Source organism: Orcinus orca, chromosome 11, assembly GCF_937001465.1.
Source record: "Orcinus orca chromosome 11, mOrcOrc1.1, whole genome shotgun sequence".
Lineage (NCBI taxonomy): Eukaryota > Metazoa > Chordata > Mammalia > Artiodactyla > Delphinidae > Orcinus > Orcinus orca.
In genome coordinates this window covers 73,081,450-73,107,563 of record NC_064569.1, presented here as the reverse complement: position 1 = coordinate 73,107,563, position 26,114 = coordinate 73,081,450, and the positions used below count along the sequence as shown (strand labels likewise).

Below are 26,114 nucleotides of genomic sequence, written 5' to 3'. Positions count from 1 at the left end.
GAAGGTTCCGTCATTACCTGAATCATCTATCAACTCTTGTTCATCCAAACATGGTCTCACTGGAGTGTTTCCTTACGTGTAGGCCACTTAGGTGCCTCCCACAGTTCTTCGTTCATAGCTACATTATAGCAATTATCTTTTTAGAAGACTGTTATTTATTTGCACTTAAATCTCCCTTCCTAAGCTATAAATTCCTTGAGAATAAAGACTAGGTCTTTTATTTACTATTCCTAGCTCTGTGCATTATAGCAGACACTTCAAAAGGATGTTCTGAATGAATTAACAAATTCAATACAAAGCCCTCATTTTATAGAGGAAGAAACTGCAGTGGAGGTGGAAATGTAAAGTGACTGCCCATGATCACATAACTACTCAGTGGAAAAGCTGACCTTAAGTCGGCTCCACTTTCCATTATGAATGCCAACTTGTCCTCCCCAGCCTAAATCAAACCTGCCCTCCTTAATACCTGAAAACCATAGCCCAGCACTAATAGCTATCTCCCTTGGATCTTATAATGCTTATAATCTATAACACTCACTTAGCTCTTCTGTTACTACTGCCTTGTATTTTAACCTAGGTGTACATGTGTGTGTTTTACTTCTTTCTGCCTGGATTATAATTATTTGAAAGTTAGAAATGCACCTATTTTTTCTTTTCACAATGCTTTGATTGTTTGAGTGTTTGCACTTGGAAAAATTAGGAATTGATCATCTTATCCACTCTCACCACTTCCATCATCACATCTAACTCCAGCACCAGGCACATGCTCAAGTGCCAGACTTCTGTTTCCATCTATGTGCATAGTTCTGCATCTCCATGTCTCCCCTAGAACCTTCAAAACACTCCTTTGGACCATTATCAACGGTCACAAAACAAAAATCAGACTATTCTGAGATTGGGTTAAGTGGGCTTATTGATTTCCCTTGGAAGATCTCTGTGGAATGGCAGGGGATAATTATCCTGGATAAAGATATTTTTTGTTGTGCAAGTTACAGACACTCTTCAGAATATCTTGAGTAAGTGTGTCTGCAAGTGCAGGAAGCTCTCAGGGCCTGGAGGAACCAGATTGCAAAAGCTGTCAGAAAGCAAAGCAGCTACTTTGCCAGTTTTCCATTCTCATTCTCTGTCCTTCTCTCTCCCTCTCCCTCACTCCCGCCCTCTTTCTCAATCTATCTCTATCTCTGTCCGCCTCTCTACCTCAAGGAACACATGGTCTTTCTTCTGCATGGCTGCTTTATCATTCTCTCTCTCAAGATCTGCTGTCTTTGTTTGTCTACATGTGTACAGGGCAGTTGATGCCCTATACCTCCCAAGTACACTCATTCAAGTAACAGGCATCTCTGAATCCCAATTCCAAGGTTCTGAAAGAGCCAGTAAGATTGCACCAACTTAGGTCAGGTGTCCCCCCACACCGCAACATGGTCTGTTCAGCCCCAGGAGTCATGGTCATGTGGAATAGACATGAGTTTATACCATCTGATATGACCTCTGCTAGACACCATGGAGAAATAAAGAGATGAGAAAAGGGGAAAACTTACTTTCAAAAACTTAATAGTAAGCTGCAGAGCAAGACTAAAGGTATTTTTTTATGACCTCTATTATCTTTCCTGAAATCAAGGAAAACAGAAAGTGTCATCATTAGTTGGTCAGAAAAATGGAGGAACGGTTGTCATTATCTTCCACAGTATTTCACCATTACCCACATCTCAAAGATTCCACCGTCTCTTCTATCCACAGCAAACTCCTTCACTCAGGATGGAGAAAATAGGGAAAAGATGCAGGACCTCTTCAAGCTCCCTATAACACCTAAGATGTGGCCGCCTAGGATGTGGCCCCAGGCTTCTAGGGCTCAACACAATTATTATATCTCCAAACATCACACTAACATCCCAAGCAAATAGGTAAATGAAGAGAATAAGAAAGAAATGCTACCTCTCTTTTAAGGATACTTATCAGAGGTTCCATGCAATGATTCATTATCTCATCGATCAGATCTAGTCACATGATCACACTGAGATGCAAAAAGGGTGAGGATATGTAATCCTTTAACTGGGCAACATTGTGTCCAGCTAAGAACCAGGAATACATTCGTCTCTAAAAAAGAAGGGCAGAATATTTTATAGCTCATTAATTGTCTCTGCCATAACCTTTAGTTCTTGCCCTCAATCTATTTACGTGTCTATAGCTTTTGATCCTGACAATTTTTCTTGGCTCTTTTAAACCTTATCCTCCCCTTGACTACTGTGATACTGAACTATGCTTACACTTCTTCCTTTCTGATTACTTTTCTAATTTTTCTACTTTCCTCAGTTCCTCAATTTCTTCCTACCCTCTAAGTATTAAGTGCCCCAAGGGCTCTGTCTTTTCCTCTTTGTGTATGTGTCATCCACTCCCATCATTTTAACTACCGACACTATATTCTAACTTATTCTCTCTTCTAACTTCCAAGAACATATTTTAGACCACTTGCTGATCATTTCTAATTGACTATCCTAGCAATTAAGAACTCCAAAAATCTAATGAGGTCTAAGAAAACAATTCAAAATGCAATTCAGAGAAATTTCAGCAGGGAAATTCTGACTCCCCTCATCAGGTAAGGTTGCTCCTTACACACCTTCATTATACCCTGAAGTTCTTCATCAGGCTTACAACAGTTGTAAAAGTTTTACTTGTTTTAACTGTACAATGATTTGTTCAATGTCTGTGCTTCCTACATAGAAGTCATTCAGAATAACAAATGGACACATAAATGAATGAATAAAAATATCATTTGGTTTACTTCCCAAAGTCCTCATGGGGTGACATTAGCTTGGTCCTCAGTGTATTGCCTGATGTTTTAAACAGACGAAGAATGAGTTGGTACTCCCAGGTAGAATCAACTCCCACATTCACTATGTCCATACACCAATAATTTTCAAAGACGGAAACAAACACCATAGTATATGGAAGAGTTGTGTCAACTAGTCAAGGGCTAGGAAGCCAAATTATATTCAGAAAGTTACCTGATGACCACAGAATCAGAACAAGGGGCATACTCACATGATTCAGTGTTTAGTGTGTCCAGGTCCAGATATGCTAACATATCCATCTTCATAATAAGGATAATTTTGATGATAGGGTCATAATACTTGAAATATGTTGACTTATACTTCTCCCTTGCACAGTCCTTAAGAGTAAGAGATTTGAGTCTGAAAAAAATATATATCATTATCTACCTTTGGGGACTGTTATAAGGACTAATAAAATACCTAGCACAATTTCTCACATTGAGTAAGCACTCAATAACTGGAAGTTATTGCCCCCCTCCCCGCACCCAGGTTTCCATGGATGATCAATCTCTTTTCAAATTAACCTATTTCTTTAGATATGTAAAGTTAGGTCTCAGTCCAATTGGTCAGGGAATCCATTTTTTATGTCTCTATTCTGATACATTGTGTGTTGGTTTAATAGTTTTAACTTTCAGAGGCTCTTATTATCTAAAACTCAGCTTTCTGTAGGCCTCATCAACCTAATACACCAAAAAAGTCATATTGATAATAATAATAATTTGCATTTCCTACTTCCTGTTCCCATCCACTAACGGAAGACCTCCATCTCCCAAGAGAGCTCCCTCTACCCACCCAAATACTTCTGAGAGTCTCCAGGGTCAGTCTCACATGGGCTAAATCAGTGTTTCTGCCGCAATGAATATTTTTCCTCTTTTTCTCTGTATTTTCTTCCTATTGCCCTTTATATATGGTCTTGCTTGCCCTCTCTCTATCAATAATCAACTTAGCCCAGCGGCAACACTGAGGAAGAAGCTCCATCATGTCCTCCATTTCTCTTTTCCAAGTACACTTTCACCATCATCTCCTTGCTCTTCAGCCAAAACCCCAAGAAGCTCACATACTTATCAACACATGCCTGGGGACCTCAGGTGGGCAGAGGTGCCTAGCCCTATAATCCCAATGCCTGCTTAGATTCAGTCAGGACATCCTGTTGACTTATTTATATTCTTTTTAAGTTATTGGGCTCCACAGCAATGTAGTTTCTATCTACCTATAATTTCTTTTCAATAACTTCTTATTCTATGGTCTATATTTCTGGTAATGGTGCCAGGCTCAAAAACTCAGAGTAGTCTCCAATCAGTTCCAATTACTGCAGATTTTACCTCCATAATCTCTCTTGTTTTTATTGCCTTCTTTCTCCATTTCACAGATACCAGCCAAGGTGAACCATTAATTACTCTTGCCTAGATTGCTGAAAAGTCCTCCTAATTTGTCTTTTTGCCTCTCCCCTTACCTTCCATCTACACAACAATTTTCTGATCTACAGAGTTTGAATACTGGAGTAAGTCTTGCAGCTCTAAAAGCCATTGAGTCCATGAAAATCAAGTTAAATGGTCCAGACATTTGCCTACAATTTATATCATTGTTTCCTTCCATTTTAGGTAAATCTGATGAACTAGGTCAGTTTTTTTCCAGTTCAGGTTGAAAAAAAATTGTTAGAAGCCAAGCTATACTTCCTTTTGAAAACCAAAAGTAAATGTTCCAGATTTCAAATACAGAAGTTACAGAGATGTACACCCATCAAAGAGGTTGCTATGGGACTGCTTTTATCTTAAATAGAAGAAAGTTAAGCTTGAGAAATAGTTGGAATTATCCATAACCAATTATGGGCAGCTGCCATAGTATCAAAGCAAAAGTAATATGCATGGCATACTCCCCCAAACTATAAACCCCATGAAAATAAGATGGTATCTGCCTTGTATCCTCGGTGTCTAGACATAGGGCCTGATACATAGTTCAAACCAGATATTTATTGAATAGATAAATGAATGAGTGTCTTTCCAGAGTACAATTCTAATACTTGATAATACTTGTAAATGGAAAGCTTCTTAAGAGCAGAGGCAGTAGCCTATTTATCTTTCTATGCCTAGCGAGACACTGTGCAGTACTTTTCATAGGTCAGACATTCAAAAGGATTGAAATTCTTGATTCTTTTAAAAATTTATAGGTGCATTCATGTATATCACCAAAGCAAGTATTGCTCTCAGCATGGCAATACATAACAGAATCTGGAAATGGAAGAAGAAGTCATAGAAGAAGTTGTCAAGCCTTTAAGGTAAGGACTTCTCAATAAATTCCTTTACAACCTGGTCAGAAAAATTTTAAATGTATGAGATCACTCAGGGAGAAGCAAACAATCCCTCTCCAAAGGAATTCCCATTAGGAAGGGAGGTCATAACAACTTCCAAGCTTTGTGCATACCATATTCAAACTTTTCACCACTCCATTGTTAAACTTTAGAACAAAGAAAAGAAACCCTTCCTTCTCTCAACAAGAATAGGAAGATTACTGGTGAAAAGATGTTTGCCAGAGTTAGAGTCAGATGACAAGGTAGTCACTAGCTGAGTGCCTTGAGGAAGTTCATACACACTTCATAGCTCAAATGACATATCTATCAAATCCTGTCCTCTGAAAACCATTGTTCAGAGAATAAAAGAAGATCATGTGTGTTAAAGTGCTTTTTAAAATATGAAATGGATAAAGAAGATGTGGTATGTATGTGTGTATATATGTGTGTGTGTGTATGTATATATATATATATACATATATATATATACACATACACACACACACACACACACACACACACACACACACACACATTTGAATATTACTCAGCCATAAAAAATGAAATTTTGCCATTTGCGATAACATGAATGGACCTGGAGAGTATTATTCTTAGTGAAATAAGTCAGACAAGAAAGACAAATACTGTATGTTTTCACTTACATGTGGAATCTATAAAATAAAACAAATGAATGAATATAACAAAACAAAAACTGACTCACAGGTATAGAGAACAAGCTGATGGTTACCAGTGGGGAGAGGGAAGAGGGGAGGGACAAGACAGGTGAAGAGGATTAAGAGGTACAAACTACTAGGTATAAAATAAATAAGTTACAAGGATGTAATATACAGCACAAGGAATATAGCCAGTATTTTATAATGACTTTGTATGGAGTATAATCTATAAAAATATTGAATCACTGTGTTGTACACTTGAAACTAATGTAATATTGTAAGTAAACTATACTTCAATTGAAAGAAAAAACGTGAAATGAGATACGTGTTAGGTATTATAATTGCTTCTGCTGCTTTTGTTATTGTTTTATATCTTGGGAACTCTGGTTTGAATTATGAGGATACCTGAATATCAATAATCACCTGAATACACAACCCTAAGGTGTGGCTTCTCAATATGGTTACAAAGAATGCTGTAATAATGAAATTCTCTAAACAAATATTCAGTTTGGGACACACTACATCCCCATAATTCCAGGTGCAAGTTCGAAAGCATCTCAAGGGAGCAGAGGTAATTAAAACTATTTTAATGAAGCAAGAAAAAAAAATCAAAAAAGACCATAGGTATTGCACAGAAGGAAAAGAATGGGAAGAGAAATGAGTTGTACATCTAGGATACTGGATACTCCCAATTACATTAAATAGAAAAAAATTCCAACCTTACACTCCCTTGATTATCCTGAATAAAATAATATGGCATTCCAATTTTGTTATTAAAAAACTCAACCCCCCTACTCCAAGACTAATCTCTTAGTTCATCTGCTTTCTTTAATCTGCCATTCTTTATCTCTACTAGTGTTTTCCCTCTGTCCTTTTATGTTTGACGATTTCACTGTTTCATAAATAGTTCAAAGTTTTATTGTCTTTTATTTCTTGCTTAAATTTTTTTCTTCTTCATGCTATCTTATCTTTGTATCAATTTTTCTATTTTCTCTTATTACCCATCATTTTTAATTTCCACTGCTTTTGATCTGCCCTTTACTTCTCTCCATTTCATTTACAGACTGTTCTGGTGTGTCTGCCTTCTATTGATGTTTCCTCTGTTGTTTCCCCCTTTTATCTCTTTCCCAATCCTACCATCTGTCTTACTTTTTATTATTATTATTTTTTTTTAAACATGGGTGGGTGGCCTTAAAATATTGCAGGAACAATTTGTAACTAGGATATTTAGGGGGAGTAAAACCACAGCAAACATTTATTCTAATGAGTATGTTTCTGTGAGTGTGTGGTGGCAGGTGGTTGACTCAAAGCACTAGGTGGCAGTAGTCCAGATCTGATCCTAATCAGATGACTGTGCCCCTCCCCCTTCTTCCTTAATGTTTATGCCCTATATATGGATTTTTCTTCAAAAGTTCGTTTGGTTCTCTGCAGCATCTACTTTTGAAATCTAGGACGTGTCACATCAGTTCTCAAAAATAACATAACTTAACAGTTAAGGGTTTATGACTGCTGATTTGAGCCTGAACTGGGGAGAATTGTTTGGTTGATTGGCTTTATTTGCATGAAAAAAAAAAGAAATACATTTGAAGAACTTAATACATAAATGTGATAATGCATAAAATACCAATCCAAATGTTTAGTTTGTGAGGTAAAATGTATTTTGAGCATTTCATACAAACATATCTTTCAAGATCTCCAAATCTTGATTATTAGATAATTTGAGTAACCCACTTTGTGTTCTATTGAATATGTAATGCACACCTGCTGCTTTTTGTCTACCCTATACCTTTTTCTTTTTCAAACTGGCCCTGCTCTAACTATTTACTAACTAGGAAACTTTAGACTCAGTATGAAATCTCACTGTTCCTTAGTTTTTCCCATCTGTAAAATGGAAATATTAATGATATATACCTCATGGAGTTACTTAAAGTTTGAATGAGTTAATATATGTAAAACTTTTAGAACAGTAACTGGCATATAGTAATATTTTTAATGATACATATTATTTATTCAAGATTTCCTTAGACCTCCTATTATTTTTAAGTGTTAGATCAGGGGCTAAAAATTAAATGGGAACTGTTCCCTGTAACTTATAAATAATGTAATCAGATAATTACAATACAGTATGGTAAAGGTGATGGAGGAGGAAAAACACAGAATTCTCTAGAATGAAATAGGATCAAGTGACTCACTGTTGGGTATGGGAAGGAGAGAGGGAAATCATCCCAGATAAAGTTATATGTTGGTTGAAACCCAAGTATGAGAAAGTTTGACTGGATGAATTGTTGGGGAGAGAAGATTGAGAAAAGTGTTTCTGGGAAGAGGATGAGCATATGCCCTTCGTGCAGGTGTGACTAAGAAGGTAACACTAGCTTTACTCACGAATTAGGCCATTTGTTTTCCTTAATGCTCCTTGGGATCTGTGAATAATTCATTCTGATTCTCTATAAAGCAAAAGTGAAGAAGTCATTTCAAGGACCAAGAAGAAGCTATTATATAGCCTGGTCTACTGAAATGTGACTATTAAATAATGAAACAGATTTTTAAACAAAATATGGCATGAATCTTTTCTCAGATAACATGCTGATCTCCTCTCTATAGAATGCTACTAAATTTGAATAAGGATACATTCTTGAATTATATTTTCCAAGAGTGGTGATGGGTTTATACTCAGTCATCAGTTATTCTGTACTTTGGGCCAAGTGTGTGAATTTGCAAATCAGCTTGATATGGGATGGGAGAAGTGCACAATCTGGAGCTGGGCACAAAATGAAGCCACTGAACATAAGAGCAATAAAAGTCTGGATTATTATTTTTTTTTTTTTTTTTTTACAATCAACTGACCTTAGGTTTTACTCACTGAAATGAGATCACCAAGAATGGGACCTGGAGGGAATGAGTTCCCCATAACTTCTAGTCCCATAAAGATGTAGTCTTGATTTCCCAAATGGATAAAACAAACTTCCTATAGAATGCAAAACCAGACCTGGCTTTGCCCTTTTTTAAAAGCAAACAGCAGAAATGTGGGACAACAGAAATTAGTTTAACTATCCAGAAATTGAGTCGGAAAACCACCTACATATCCTTTCAGGAAACATGTACTTCTGTAAGGCAGAGAATTGTGGACACTTTGTGTGATGAAATATGTAAGAAAAACCCCATGGGTCTGTATGTGGATGCAAAGTGATTAAATTGAGCACTTACTGTAATTGCTTTCTACCATTTAGTCAAGTATTGATTAAAATGGCAGCCATGCCATATGAGCGAGAAAAGGGTCAAGTGTATTTCTAGCTCTGGGTATGTCCTTCCAGTCTTCAACTCTTCTTTTTATGTTCCTCCTTTTATGCATCTCCCTTTGTATATTGAACTATCAGACTTGAAAATACCAGAATTCCTCTCTGCCTCTCTCTCTCTCTCTTTCTCTCTCTCTCTCTCTCTCTTTCTTTCTCACCCTCAGGACCCAGATTTAGAGTTTAAAGGATAGTCAGGGACCCTAAGTAACTCCTTCCTGATCTAGAGCAGTGAAGGGCTTCAGGTAATTGTGGGTGGGTTGAGAAGAATTTGAGAGTAATATTCCCCCAGGCCCACCTTCCAGCAGATATATGGTTCCCATAAAGCACTTTACATCCTGAAGGTTAGCTATTGGCAACCATTTAAGAATTTTCCCCCTATTAAAAATTTACCAAGAGTCTCATCCTTAAGGAAAGCCCCCTCTTTCAGTAAATCTTAACTCAGTAATTACTCCCACATTTCCTCTTACTCATCCTGTTTGGATTGTGGGAAACCCTTTCCCCTCTTCTGAGCAATTTGTGCCACCTTGTTTTTCAGGAATTTTCCTGGAATGGAGAGTGAGTAGTTAGTGATACTACTCTTTCTTTTAGATTTCTCCATTATACAATGTGACGTCATGAAGTTACTAGACTGGTGCAGTTAGCAGAGATGCCTTCTCTCATTTCATAAGCCTGAACATAGTATCTGTAGTTCAAAAAGAAACTTATCAACAACAATCATCCCCTTTTGATTGTTTTTCTTTTTTATTTCTAATTTGTTGCGATACCACATGCTTTTATTATTATATCTCATAAAGCTCACATATCATTAAATATTCCACAATGCCCACCTACAGCACACTGATACATATAATGTATTATCTCCTTCATTTTTCCACCCTTATCAATTCTACCATTACTATTTAATTATACCCTTACTAAACCCATTCAACTATTCCTTGTCTTCTTCCCACCTGAGTTACTTTAAGATGCATAAGTTATGGGTCCTTTTCCTATAAGGTTCCACTCAGCTTGGCTTTTAACTTTTAACCCAATTTTTCTACCTTCCAGGGCTAACTACATAGCTCCAGCAATGATCTCCCTTCTTCTTTTTCATACCCCCAGTCCAGCCCCTTAGTATCTAAAAACAGGTATTTTCCCATCCATTGCAGCTCCACACCAAAACCTTAGTGAACTTGTCCACTTTGGGAAGGAATCAAGGGAAACTCCAAACCAGTAGAGTACATTAAAGGAAATTTTTTAGATATATATTGAGTGAGAACATCAATATGTTCTCACTTACGATGTAATTAAAACATTTCTAAAACATCCCATATTGGATTTGGGATGTGGTAATTCAAAGATAAATGGCTAAGGGTAATGTGAAAATGTGCATTTGCTGTGTATGTGTATATGATGCTGTATATTGGATACTAAAGGCTAACCCATCTGCACCTAGTATGTTGGAGAAGTTTTTCAATAGTAGACAATCCATTGTCCACAACTTATTCCTCTGCCTGGGAAAATCAATGTCCATCTCCACCAATCTGCTACAGTTCCATTCCAAACAAGGTTTGAACTTGGATACTTGACCTTTTTGTCCCACTCTAGGTTTTTAGAATTGGCACATTTACAGTCATGATTTTTACCTTGATTTCCCTTCTTCACGTCGTGTAAGAACATGAGGCTTTTGGTATGACTTGTTGAATAGTAAACAGCATCTTAGTAAACTGCAGATTTTTTCTAATCAGAACATAAACCTGCGCTGTAACATCCCCCTGAGACAGTACAAAGATGATGAAGATGGCCATTGAATCACCCTGGTCTCAAAAGATAAGGTGTCTTTGTGCTTACTGAGAATAACACTACACTTCCTTAATATTTTCAGTATTATCAGGTAAATTATAACAATTCAACTTTTATCCCAGATCCTAAGTTAACTGAAATAAAAATTGTCCTTAATCCCAAACCACCAGAGTCTGTTTCAAGCAAAAACTTCAGAACAGATATAGTCTTCAAGTGGTCCTTGTATTTCCTGGTAGAAAAGGGTACACAAGAAAAATAACCAAGCATCAGATGCAGAGACAGCTTCCAGGAAGCCAACTATGTTCAAGAGCAGACCTAAACTGAGCAGCTATCCTAAGATTGAATTCCAAGAGTCATTCGGGTCATCTTCCTTTTTGCCCAGCCTCCCCTCACCCTCTCAATCAGCCTCAAGGTTTCTAAAACCTGACCAAGCAGTTCTAGTTAGAACAAACTCACCCTTTAGCTATGGGAGGAGAAATTAGCTTCTCTGGGCCCTGGCCCTGTGGCATTTGCCTGGCAGTGGAGTTTCCAAGAATAGCTATTTTCTGTGGTTTTCTCAATCCCCACTCCCTAGGGAAACCAGGGGGTATAAACATTTTTGGTTCTAAGGTTTAAGCATCAGCTAAATGTTTACCTTGAGTTTTAGCCAGCATCTTATTTCCCAAATCTCAACTTACACAAATCAAAATGCCCACCAGACAGATCAGCAAGTTTCTATTCTGTAACATTAATAGAAAAAGAAATAGTTAAAAGGAGGCTAAGTGACCTCTAGAAAGAGTTTTTGGTTGAGTGGCAGATAGGGCAAGTTAAAGCTGAAAGCCAGCACTTCAGTCTCAGATTAACGTAATATTATTTTGAGTCACAATTGATGTTAATTGGTAGCAAAGGGAGCTCTTTGAGCACACATCTTTGAGTAAGAGAAATTTAAGAAGGAAACAGAGTATCTCTGAAAATTCATTTGTAATGGAAAATGAAAAGCAGGGCAGGGCACTAAGCAAAAAGTTCACAGCATCGTTCAACCCCAACATGTAAATAATCTTTTTGAGGAAATTTTTTTCACCATTTGAGTCAAAATTAGAGTTACAAATGGAACACTTAGGAATGTCTCCTTAATCTTGGAATGCAAAGATGTTGTATATCTTTTAGTTCCTGATTAACCAACCTAAGCTTTCACCTGTCATATTGGCAGGAAGAGCATTAGAGAACCAGCACAGTGTAGCAGGAAGGAGCACAGGCTCTGGGGCCAGTTTGGCTCCATACCCTCCTCACTTCTTTGTGTGATCTGGAGGAGTATAGGAAGACGAGGTGACTTTCCCAAGATCACACAGTTACAGTCAGGTGGGCTGGCCTGGCTTCCAAATCCAAGCAGTCAGAGCAAGGGGTCTGTTTGATTTAACTTCTGCTCACCATTTTTTTGCCACTCAGTACAACTATGGACAAGTAGCCCTATGAACTGGACAGATAAGGCTATTGGCAAGTAGTTCTATCAGTCTGACAGATAAGGCAAACCCCCATAGATCCAGGTCTCTAAACAGGCCATTGTGGATACACTGGGAGAATGACTTTCCTCCTCCAAGGCTGAGCCTTTTGTGACAGTGGTGTATTAATTTCCCATGGCTGCTGTAACAAATTACCACAGACTTGGTGACTTAAAACAATAGAATCTTATCTTCTCAGTTCTGGGGCCAGAAGTCTGAAATCAGTTTCACTGAACTGAAATCACGGGGTCAGTCAGCAGGACTGTGCCCCCTGCAGAGGCTTTAAGGGAGAATCCATTCCCTGCTTTTTCCAGCTTCCAGTGACTGCCAGCACTTTGGCTTGTGGCTGCTTTACTCCATTTTCTGCTCCTGGGCTGGGGTCATAATGCCTATTCCTCTTCCCTGTGTGTGTGTGTGTGTGTGTGTGTGTGTGTGTGTGTGTGATGAAATCTCCCTCTGGATCCTCTCAGAAGAACACATGTGATAGCATTTATGGCCCATCTGAATGATGCAGGATAATCTCCCCATCTCAAGGTCTCCTCAAAACACAGAAGGCATAAAATCATTATTCACTTTCCCAACAATAAATGTTCCTGCCTGCCTGTCCTACTGATCATAGGGTTGTACACAATATTTACAGCCTGGAGAAAATCTGCATCTGCTTGCACTCCTATCTTAGGAAAATGACCAGATTTTTCCAGTGCCTCAGAGATTATTAACCCATCCAAAGATACCTAAGGTGGCTCTTCAGCTTTTCTCTTACTAAAGCAAAGCAAGTAAAAAACTTTGTGCAATGCCAAAATAAATAAATAAGTTCCAATCTGTGCTGTGAGGTGGTGTCAAAATCAGAGAATAGACTATGGAGATGGCCCTGATATATTTTAAGGTAATTTTCCTCTTTTTTTTTTTTTTTTTTTTTTTTTTGCGGTACGCGGGCCTGTCACTGTTGCGGCCTCTCCCGTTGCGGAGCACAGGCTCCGGACGCGCAGGCTCAGCGGCCATGGCTTATGGGCCCAGCCGCTCCGCGGCATGTGGGATCCTCCCGGACCGGGGCACGAACCCGTGTCCCCTGCATCGGCAGGCGGACTCTCAACCACTGCGCCACCAGGGAAACCCCGGTAATTTTCCTCTTGCTCCCCATTGCAGTCTACACAAGTTTAGTCCCCTGCCTTCGTGGTCGATATTCTCTTTCTTCTAGGCTTGTCCATTTCTTTTATATAATGGTTGGCATGTATAGTTGTTAAAGAGAGAACCCAGAAGGCTGGGGTTCAGAGCCCCGCTCCGCATTTTCCTAGCTATGTAGTCATGGAAAAATTACAAAATCTTCTCTTCATACTTGTTTCTGATTTATAAAATAAAAGCATCTGCTCATTGTCTATTATGAAGATTAAATAAATTAATGAAGTGCTTAGAATGGTGTCTGACACATATTAAGCACACAATAACTTTAGCTATTACTGTCCTCTTTCCCTTCCTTGATGTTTCCCTGTAGAAAACTCTCATTCACTCATTCCCCCTCATTCACAGAAGGCTTTGGCACATGGTTCTCAGGCTTCCTTTCTACTTCATGGGCTGGAGCCATGATAGATGACTTTGGCATCCTCAATGAAGACTTATTTCCAAGCTTTTAATCTCCAGGGAGTGTATTTACCTTGAAACTAATAAAACTGAAGCTACAGGGTCATCCCTCATTTGCATATGCCCTGTCCAAGGCCTTAGGAGCTACCTTGTCATTTGTATTTGTAGTTTGTATTCTGTTTTTTAAAGAGGATCCTCCCCCAATGGTATAAGCTCCAGGCCCCACAGGAGCCGAATCCATCCCTGCTTCTTTCCAGTGATTTTCTGCACCTCAACCACATTCTCCACTGGCCACTCTGGAAATTGGCAGCAGCCTAGCCTATGCCTGCTTTGAAATCACCTTACCCTGACCACAATGCCCCAGTTCTTCCAGCTTTCTCTCTAGAGTTCCTATAAAATCCATTTTTTGACCGCATAATCATTTTCTCCATAAATTAGTAGTTATCTTTTCTTAGAAATTGCAGAAATTGTGATTTTATATTTTTTAACCCACAAATAATTTTAAAACTCAATTATTATCGTATATAATATGCCCTAAAAATATTTCAGTCATGAAAAATGAGCCCTTATGCTCCAATACTTGGGAAACCTTGCACTGAAGTTACTAGTTAAATCAAGATACAAACCCAGCACTCATTTTGAACTGTAGATCATCAACTTCCAATGTCTCTATACATCAGGAATTTTCCTTGCCATGTTGGTGGTCACTGGAGTTATATTCACAATGAAATTATGTTCAAGGGCCTCTGTATCCACAAAAAATTACGCAGTGTCGCCTATCACTAAGAGCTTTGCCTCAGAAAGGCAAAAAGATAACTTGTATTTTTATCTATGTTCGTTGCTTAGGGCCAAACCTAATATTTCAGAATCTTAACCTTCAAAGATCTAAATTCAAGTGTAATGAGGGAAATCAAAGGTGACTGATGTTTAATGAGCATCAAAGATTGTCTGCATTTCTTTGATTGTTCTCAAATAATATATTAATGATGAGGTAGTGTAATGTTAGTATATCAGAATTCACACTGCTGGATTTTAATTCCTGACCTGCCAGCCACCAGCTGTGAGACCATAGTCAAATCAACCAAACTTCCCTTGCTTCAGTTTTCTCATTTGTAAAGTAAGGGTATTATAGTATCTGCATAATGGGAATATTTTGAGGATTAATACATTAAAATATGGAATAGCACCTGACTCATAGGAAACACTCCATAAATGTTCACTATTTTTATTGCCGTATGTCATTTCAATAAGCATGCCATTTGTCAGAGTGTAGAAATATTTCTAATAATACTAAAATTTTGTGTAGGTTTTTACTATGATCATAGTTTTTTCTTAGATTTTACCTTAAATGTAGATTAAGATACTTCTTCTGAGGTAAAAAATTACATGGGGCGGAGGGGGAACCTTATGGTCCTGATGTCTAAACCTTAGTAATATAACTGAAGGAATAGAATTCCTGATTGTCTTTGAAATATGCATTTACACATAGGATATAAGCCATAAACTTTAAAGACTAAGAGTGTATTCAAGACTGTGTGTCCTGCCCCAGAAGACTGTTTTTAGAAGGAGTATTCCCTCATCAAACATTTATTAAGGATGACACTGATAATAATTAGGATAAAAATATTAATAAAAATGTATACCCTCATAAGCTTACAATCTAGTAAGAGATAAAGATAACTAAACACACCTTTATCACACTGTGAACAGTGTGTGATTGAATAGTGTTTTAGAGTATTTAAGCTTTAAGTTTCTTTTAATTACAAATAAGCCATGTTACCCATATGAAACAGTTTGACCCCTTGTTTTCATGATTATCTTCATTTTAGATTCTTTGTTTACTAATGAATTTATCTTTCTGCCATCACTACCTGAGACCAAGCAAATGTGTTCCGTTCTGTTCCCTTGATGAAGTTTTAGTGTCAAAAAAGGTTAATATACTGGTTAATTTGCTCCTTTAAAGAAATTAAATACAGAAGGATTCAATATTACTCAATATAAGTACATAACCCAGAGTCATAACCCAGGACATAATTAAGCCCATGTGTCCTCCTGACCAAATCAGTGCCCAGGAAGAGAAGAAATCCCAGCAGACGATTGGTGTGAACTTAAATCAGTTAAACGTCAAATTCTGCGCCCAAGATAGGGCTTGCCTTTCAGTCAATCAAAGCACTGTGCCTTGCATTTTGACACCAAAAGCAGAAAGTCAGAGAACACAGTTAGATCTTTGAAGGCTGTGGATAAAGTAGAAGTGTCTCATCTGAGTCATTCCTTTGTGATGTGTCGAGAAATTGAGGATGTTTCCCAAGGTGCTAAAGGATGTGGAAGCCATTCTCCCACCCACTAGGTGTAGGTGCAGTGCTGTATGGCTGATGCATCACTGGGTGAGGCTGGGTTATGATGCAGCATAAGCAAAGTTCCAGCAATGCAATTGCTTGGAGTGGACCAAATTCAACCCCATGTCAGGATCACAGCACTCAGTAGTGGCTCTCTCTACTTCCCAAGGGCGGAAATCAAAGAGACTGGTAGAATGCAGGCATTGGGGATGGGAGGGTGGGAGTGTGGGGGAGGAAAGTAACTATCTCCCCTTTATATTCATGGAGGGGTACGTGATGTATGTGAAATGAATTATACATCTCAACCTCCTTCACTCTTATCTGGAGTGAATAGACTGCTTTGTCATACAGCTGCCTGAGGCTAATCCTCCACACTCCCACAGTCTTCTCAGTCTACTGCCTGAGTACCTTTGAAGCCAGGATTTAAAACCCTAAAAATAGAAGCAGGATTACTGGTTGCAAACTGCTGAAGAAGGTGGGGGGGAGGAGGGAGGATGTACAGCGGCAAGAGGAGGGATAAATGGAAAGGGGAAATGTCAGTTTTTAAGAGAAATGTTAAACTCCAATCTAGGGCAGTATTTGAATAAATTTGACTTCTCTTTTCCTGACTGTCAGAAATTTTGTGGATTTTCACAATTAGAAATTACATCCAGTCAATTTAAGTCTTTATTTATAAAATGTCCTCTTCCCTTCCACCAGTTGAATTCATCTCTGCATCACTGCTAAGGCAGGCTTATGATATCCATCCACCAATTCTGCTGGCTCATTTCTTGCCTGGGTTTTCTGATTGACAGCCCTACAGTTCTAAGATTGCACGCACCATCAAGAGGGGTAATCACTGCCCTGGAGACAGGGTCTGGCAAAGCACCACATACTGGTTGAACAGGCAAGCCCTATAAACACTTTTATAAACCCAGGCCTTCTAGGTTAGCATGGAGCAAAGGCTAATAAATATATTTTAATAATTACATTTGATACTAGATTCAGAATTGAGAGTGAATGAGACTCTTATGGGTACCTGAGGTCTTAGGGCTATTCACAAGTATTTATTTCCACATTCCTGTCAATTACTATTAGGATGTTACTGCCTCATCCTGATGAACTCAAATGTGGCCATGTGGTTTTCTTTGGCCAGTGAATGGATATTATGAATGTCATTTCCAATCAGAAGCTTTAAGAGACATCATACACCTTGTCACGTGCTCTGTTGCCTCTCCCACAGTAAATGGCAGTGTTTAGGAGAAGAGGCTGAGTCACCAAGAAAGGACAACAATGTAGGAACAGAGACCACAGTCAACTCTCAGTGGATAGCAATAAACCTTTGTTTTAAGTGAGTGATATTTGAGGGTCGTTTGTTACTGCAACGTAACCTAGCCAATCCCAGCTAATACATACCATACAATGCTTCTGGGATACTAAGTTGTTAAATATCATGGTCTTCCACTTTTAAATATATCTTTTAAGGAGGCTTACTTTCAATAAATGTCTTCAAAGTAATTTTACACATCTTAAAAGCAGTCAAGGGAATGAAAGTTAAGTCTAAACCTAATGAAATCCTGGCAGAGTTATAAACAGAACTCAAAGTCCAAGCTGTCCTCTAGCTTCTATCATATGAATATTTTCATAAGAAAAAGGTTTTGCCTACAAAATTAAGCATATTCTTCCCTCCAGATCTTCACTAGGGAAAAAGTAAATTCAGTATACACCAAGTGTTAGAAAATAAAGCTTATTCTTAGTTCATCAACAGTAGTCTAAAGAATATTATTAAACTGAGATAAATAAACACAAATGTTTTTGAAAACAGAAAAGGTAAATACATAAAGATTTCCATCTCCACCTTAATGAGGCTACACCAAAGCAATTCAACACTCCAAGGCATTCTAATATAATAACATCTTATTAATATATAACAACTTTTCTTTTAATCTCAGTGGGATTATTACTCTAATCATTTCCCTTGTCATTAATTGAAATATTTTTTTATCCATTTGCAACTTTTTTCCTGGGTCTATTTTATTTTCAAATTCATCATTTTGCAATTTCTTTCTCAAAGTTTTAATAAAGTAAAACAAAATGTCATCTGTTCATCTGCCAGCTATGAATTAGAACTTGAGATTGGTAAATGTTAAATATGTCTGTTTCTCCAGAAACAAAAGAGTAATTTCAAAATCCCCTTTAAAGTTGCATGACTTAACTCCACAGCATTTGGACTCCATTTATGTTAGTAAGCTAAGAATAACAACTCTTTACCTAATCAAGTTCTCCCTAGCAATAGGGCCAAGAGTAATAGATATTATCTTCAATGTCGCAGAACTTTCCACATATTACTTAGGTTAGAGATTCCCTTAGAAATGCACAGAGAAAGGTAAAGACTGGAGACTCCTTAGTGACATAGACTAGAGCCAGCTATTTTGAAATAGTAAAAACAAAATTGGAGTGTGTGTTAGTCTGTATGCCTCCTGTACACCAGTTCCCTAGTCTCTGTGGAGCATATTAGTCAAACATTTTTACAACAATGGGGACTTATCTGTTTGGGGGTCCAAAGACAACTAGCAAGAGCTTCCACTCATTTTTTTCCAGCTAAAATTGCTACCAAAAAAAGATATAACCACAATTCTTAGCATTTTACAACTTCTTTTCACATGTTTTTAATATTAAATGCATGTCTCCTGTGTGATTGTCAATGTACTAGTCTTCAAGAATCTAACGATGAGTAGAATCTACATTGGCTCTGTCCTGGTGGAACATACATTGTAGTGAGAAAGACAGACAATCAAATCAGCAACAATATAAAGGATGGTAATAGAGATATTCCAGAGTAACAAGAACATGTAGTATAAGCACCTAGTCTTGTCCAAAAAGGAAAGGAGAGGGGAATGCAGAAGACATCTAACATATCACCACCAGAAATGGAATCAGCCACGCAAAAATATGCGAGCATATCTCAGGGTGCTGGGAGCTAGAGAAAGTACCCCTGAGGACAAGATTCTGACCAGAATTTTTAGAAAACTCAAGTGGGCCTACACTGTGCACAAGAAAAGCCGTGTCCCATGTTTGGCTCCACAGCTCTAAAAGCACAGGAAATGAAGCCAAGGAATGGAGAGAAGGAAGCAGAGGACCATCAAGTCAGAAAGGAAAGGATCAGAAAGAATTGTGGAAGCAACATAAAAATGCATGGCGCAGTGGTTGAGAGTCCGCCTGCCGATGCAGGAGACATGGGTTCGTGCCCCGGTCCGGGAGGATCCCACATGCCGCGGAGCGGCTGGGCCTGTGAGCCATGGCCACTGAACCTGCACGTCCGGAGCCTGTGCTCTGCAATGGGAGAGGCCACAACAGTGAGAGGCCTGCATACCGAAAAAAAAAAAAAAAAGCACTCATCTAGGAGTCAGGTGAGCTAGGCACTGGGTGTTACAACTGTAAACTATAGCACTGCCAACATGCTCGCCCCTGTGATTAGCCTTCTAGATGCATTAAGTCATTCAGCTATCACTATAAAGCATTAAGGTGGGTATCATAGTATCCCATCTTAAAGATGAGCAAAATGAGGCTTAGATAGGGTAATAAGTTAGATATTTCTACCTTCCAATCCTGAGCTCTGAACCACCAACCCACTGCCCATTCAAGTTAGATTCACATACAAAGGGTTTTTTAAACGCCAGTGTGCAGGCCCACCCCAGACCAACTAAATCAAATTCTCTGGGGTAGGACTCAGAAATGAGCATTGTTTTAAGCTTTCCAGATGACTCTAATGTGCAACCAAAATTGAGAACCACTGTGGCCTCTGCTTCTAAGCCACTAAATGACTTTAAAAATATATAAATTTTTTCCACTCAGGCTTTTATCAGTAAAGCAAAGAACTAGGACTAGATTATTCCTGAGGTCCCTTCAGTCATTCTTCACTTCTATACAAAGAAATTTCTATTAAAACAAATGTTTCCAAAAGGTTTGAAAATGGGTAAGGGAATTTATGACCTAACTAGGTCATTAATTACATAGATCTCATCTTGTCAGTAGTTAGAAACTTGATGTATATTTATGAAACATCAAAATGCAAAGTCTTCCAATATTATGATACTTCCACTATTGGAATCCAGTAAGTGAGTGAGCTTATCACTCCAGCACTATCTTATGTGATGAATTAGAGAAGACCGGAAGAACTGAAAGTCAATTCCAGTTAGTGATCTTAGACAATATATAAGCCATTGTAGTACAAATTATGTAAAATTATGATGCTTATTATTTTTAAAACTAGTATGCAGCCTATATGCTTTTTCTTCCCAGAAGATCCCTCTAGCATACAGTTTCAGAGAGCTGCTAAATTGATACAGCTATGAAACAGAGCTGAATGTTTAAGGAGAGAGAAACAGAAGCTGGGACCTAGTAATAAGAAAGGTCTGCTAAGATGAATAGAACATTTTTGCATATTCAGTGGAGCAGCCCAAAGAAGAAGAGAATGGAAAAAAGAGCAGATAAGCTAAAGATAAGTGAGACAGAACTCCATATGGATTTATAATTTGGAAAATAATAAATTAATGCCTCCAGGGGAACTGATTGAGCCCATGGGAGAGAAAAGGAAAAATAAAAATTCTAGCTTTAAGAACTGAAGAGGAGACCAGATATGCTGAGAGGAGTACAGCACTATGCAATTTTTGTATTTTCAAATTTACTGCAAGCTTAAGAGCCATGCCATGGCACCATGTTCAGTTGCTTAATGATGGGGCAGAACTGTTCATAAAAAAATTCAGCATCCTTTAGTCCCAATAAAACAATAATTGGGCCTTTAGGCATAATTAAATACCATCTCACCAGTTAGAAAATAGCCACAACCGTCCATGAGGCTTATTCATACAAAATGGGTCTGAAGTCGACCTGGACTTTGGAATGCATGTACCTTAGTCATGGGCATTAATGTTGAGTCACTAATAAACAGCATCTGGTGTTTTGAATGTTTCCTGTGAATGTTGCTTTCTCAGCCAGGAATCAAACGTTGAAAGGCATTAAGGAATCAACCACGTTCCTCATCACTTGAGCCCAAGGTTGTAAGCCATTATATCCCCTTGCTTCCTAAACAACACTATACATACGTATGCAAAATGGGTGAGTCTGGCATAAAGCTTAGCTTACCTCACCTCATAGCAACTTTATAATTGCCACCATGAGATTTGTCTGTAGACATTTTCACCAACCCCTCAGGATAACAAGTAAATAGAAAAGGCATGGGAAAGAAAATATATAAAAGTCACTAAAGTGAATAGGAAGAAAAAGGAAAAGGAAGATAGAGAAGAAAAGGAAGAAAAAGGGAGAAGAAGTAGGAAGGACATAGAAGTAAAAGGAAGGATGTGGTAAGGGGTGATGAGGTGCAAACAGCCCTGAACTACATTTGGTAAGAATCTAGTTCAATTCAACAAATATTTGTTGAGTACCAATCAAGTAGTAGACTCTGTTGGAAGATCTAGAGATAACAATATACAAGATCCAATTCATTCTTTAAAGAGCTCATAGCCCCTTGGGATAGGTAGTCACACACATGTTTGTGTGTATGTGTATATATATATACTTTTTCAAATATTCAACTGACAAGCTATTTTTTTAAGTAAGTACTATATACCAGCCATCATCCTAGGAACTTAGCATGCAAAAATCAATGTAGTCTCAGAAGTGCAGTACTAGCACTAAGAATAAAATACCATAGGAACACAGAGAAAAGAATGACCTTCAATGACGAGGTCATTGAAGGCTTCAGACGTGTCAGCATCACAGGCCTGGGGGCCAGTGCTGGGTCTTACACTTACCAGCTGTGTGACTTTGAACAAGTTCCAAAATCACCATCACCCTCTACAATATTGTTAGAAGAAACAGATTTCTTTTTATCATATGACAATTCTAATAATAGTGCATGCACATCCAAATTCACAGATTAAAACCATTGGAAAAACAATCCTTCTCACTCCACTGCCCACAAGGGTGACTCAATCAGATTTTTTCAAATTTAAGAAAGTCTGCAATTAAGACAGTCTGTGCTGATCACATTTCTAGATAACCAGAGTTTAAGACCAAAAGAATATGTAAAAGAAGTTAAATACCTGCTCTCTGCCCATCAACTGCAGTGATGACAGGCCAAGGGACATGATTAGGCTGAACACAGTACCTTAATGGTCACTCTCATAGCTGTCTATTCCCTCACTATTTATGGCACATTGAAATGAGTGAATTCAGAATGAGTGAATTTGTCATTTTGTGCAGGCATAGAGTGCTGAACCTGTTATCTAACCTAACTCCTTCCATTAACACACAAGAAAACCAGGGAAAAAATGTCAAATGATATTCCCAAATTACAGAACTCATTAATAAAGCATCTTATGTAAGTGGCTACTCAACTCAGGCAAGAGAATGATCAGGTTTTGACAGGGGGTAAAAAACAGTGAGATTTTATGGGTCTGCCTGTGTTTCTGTTCCGGGAGGAAAAGGCGTGGTGATACTGAAGGAGGAGTAGAAGAGGGTTTCTAAGGAAAAAATTAACAGGTGATGGGAGAACTAATTAGCCACACACACACACTTAGTTTTCAACATCCATAACTGACCTGTTTCTTTAATATTGTAAAGGAAATAGTCCATAGGAAATAACTCTTATGCCTATGGCTCTGAATTTAACAGAGTTTGCTTTTCTATCTTAATAAGAAAGCAACCCAATTTCTTCTATATGCTTGACATGTTACCAGTTCGTGACTAAATAACTAATAAATAGCTGCAGACAGGTAAACCTCAAGGGGCCTCCAAGGCACAGCTTGGATGTTTGTGTTAATAAGTCTAGTCTCAAAGTAGAAATGGCACTCTCAAAAGAAAATTGCCTCAGCAGTTCACATCTCCACCCATTGTTTTGCTAATCCTAACCACCACTTCATCATGCAAAATGGGATTTGGGCATGTTTATCTTGGTTGAATGTTTAAAAGAATGGCTAAATATGGCTCAGAATACTGTAGTTTATCTATAAGAGTCTAATCATTGCCTCTAATCACACCAGCTCTTTAACAACACTGACATTAGAAAATTCGTTGTCAGTGTGCCTTCCCTCTTGTTTTGCTACATATTAGCAACTCAGTAAAATAGACCTAGCTTATTCCATGTGTGATGGCAGAGGGGAGATTCAAAGGGAAACAGGAATCTCAGTTCCATTGGGATTCAACATGAAGGTTGCAATAATTTACCTGTTGGTTAATATTGTTGTTCATTTTTCCCATACGGTGTGTGTGTGTGTGTGTGTGTGTGTGTGTATGTTAGGAACTGAAGGTGACAGAAAGAAAATAGAGAGGTAGTAATGGTAGAAATTAGAAGTAGTGTCTTGAAAGGTGTCTCAAACCATAACAATGATAAAACTTGGCCACCTCTCACCCATTTCTAAATGGGTTGAATGAAGTCCAGAAACCTCACTGACTTTCCCAGCACAACATGGACAAATGAACAGATGAGAGTTAATGCTTATTGCCTCCCAGATTATCAGCCTCCTTTATATCTAATGCTTTATCCATTTGTAATTAACGAGTAGCTTTGGAAATGTTCTTGACTTCCTTTCGCAAATGTTTTACTATCTCAACTAGATGATGAGCTCCTCCAAGTCATAGTCTATATCTGCTCTGCATTTGCTACTACTTCTTATTCCTACTTTGTCCCTCACCCCTGCCACCCCACCCACCACCACTCATAGTCACAGCACATAGAACATGGCCTGAAGCAAAGCTGTAGCATCTTCTCTGGTGTACCATATATATGAGGCCAAACTGTCCTAAACTTTTGTGACCACAACCTGTTCCCTAATGTTATATTCACATTTTCTTGACTTTATGTCTTATAGCCTCAGAGTTTTTTATCCAAATTCTGCTGTCTCAGCAAATAGCTGTTCTGATTGGCTCCACTCTTATCAGAATGTGCAATCAGAATAATCTTCACATTTTATTCCTAATTATACTCTAAATACAATCCTAAATTTATTTTTCTTTTATCCCTAGCCTTAGAAAAATTTTACTATTTGATAATACAGTGAAAAAACATTGGACTAGGAGCAAGAAGATGGCAGTTAGGTCTTGCTTCTGTCTTCTTGATGCTGTAACGATCTCAGTATGTGCTATATTCATAGTCTGATGAGTGAATGTCACAATTTATTAATCTACCTAGGACAGATCACACAGTATTTTGGAAACTTGGTTCCCTCATCTATATAACAGGAGTGTTGTAATCTATAATCTTAAAATTAAGAGAAATAATCCAAAAGAAATGAAATCATCTCAGAGAGAGATCTGTATGCTGTGTTCATCACAGCATTATTCACAATAAACAAGGTATAGAAACACTCTAAGCATCTGCCAACAGATGAATGGATAAAGAAAATGTGGTACGTATACACAAGGGAATATTATTCGGCCTTAAAAAAGAAGGAAATCCTGCCATTTGCAACAACATGGATGAACCTGGGGGGCACTATGCTAAATGAAATAAGCCAGACAGAGAGACAAATACTGCATGGTAAGACTTATATGTAGAATCAAAAAAAAGTTGAATTCATAGAAACAGAGAGTAGAAAAGTAGTTGCCAGGGGCTGTGGGGTGGGGAAGATAGGCAGAGATACAGACTTTCAGTTATAAGGTGAATAAGGTCTGAGGATCTAATATATAATGTGGTGACTGTAGTTGATGACACTATATTGTATAATAGATATTTGCTTGAAAATTAGAACTTAAATATTCTCAATAACAACAAACAAGATGAATATATGAGGCAATAGATGTGTTAAATAATCCAATGGGGATAATCTTTTCATAATGTATACATATATCAAATCATCACATTGTACACTTTAAATATCTTACAATTGTATTTGTCAATTATCCCTCAATTAAAAAAGGAGCACGTTTTAAAAAGGAAGAGAAATAGTGGGTACTTATACGGTACCAGGTATTTTAAAATAGATATAGAGCTGCAAATATACAGATAATGAATAGATATAGTTTAGTCATTACAACAACCCCCGTTAATCCCATTTTACATGGGAAGAAAACTGAAATTCACTAAAACTATGTACAATAACTGGCTGAAAGTCACACAGTGAGAAAGTGGCAGAACTGATTTTTAATCTCAGGTGTGTGTGTCTCCAATATCAATGCTCTGACCCCTCTGTCACACTACTTCTCTTTATTTTTCTAATTCTTTATCTCTGTATGAACTCCATCTTGTCAATCTGCACTTGATTTAGGTAAAGAATACCCTAAATTTTAGTAACTTTGGATGCTTTTCAGTGTCTTTAAAGAAAGCATGCCATTCAGAAGAGGTAGGGGCTGTTTCCTGTAATTAACAGACCAAAGGAATGGTTGTGTTACAGGGAACACAGATAGGTATCTCAATTTAAAAAAGAAATTACATTCCTTCCCAATGTTCATTCCTGGTAGACACTATGGGCTCCCTTGCTGAATGAAATTTAAAACTCTGCAAAGAGTTGTACACCATGTTTCAAGAAATGCAAACAGAGCCTTCCCTTTTTTCTCTCCCTGGTTTACTGAAAGTTTAATTATTCTAATAGTCTGACATATATCTGGATTTACAAGTAATCTCTTAAGAGTGCCCTGCATCCATTTTGCTGTTCTCTGAAGCAACCCATTTCTGTCTGCTGAAAGAGCCCAGTTTAGCAACTTTATTTATTTTAATGCGTCTTTCAACCTACAAACTAAAGGTTAGTGACAAGAGGGTAACTCAGACTGCAAATTCCTTGATCTTTTCTGCCTGCAACCAACAAAATGTAGCTTTAAAAAAATGGCGGCATTTTTTTCTACCTTTAGGAAAGGGCTTTGTATGTCCCAGATATAACATTT

General features: G+C 37.9%; 1 long non-coding RNA gene across 1 annotated transcript in view; it reads left to right on the top strand.

Moving 5' to 3' along the window:
• Positions 1 to 5,098, top strand: part of LOC125960539 (uncharacterized) — a 64,008-nt gene extending 58,910 nt beyond the window's left edge. Inside the window, exon 3 of the long non-coding RNA XR_007470318.1 lies at positions 4,996 to 5,098. This is a non-coding gene — a long non-coding RNA (uncharacterized LOC125960539). The remainder of the gene's footprint in view (positions 1 to 4,995) is intronic.
• The last annotated feature ends 21,016 nt before the right edge of the window (positions 5,099 to 26,114 follow it).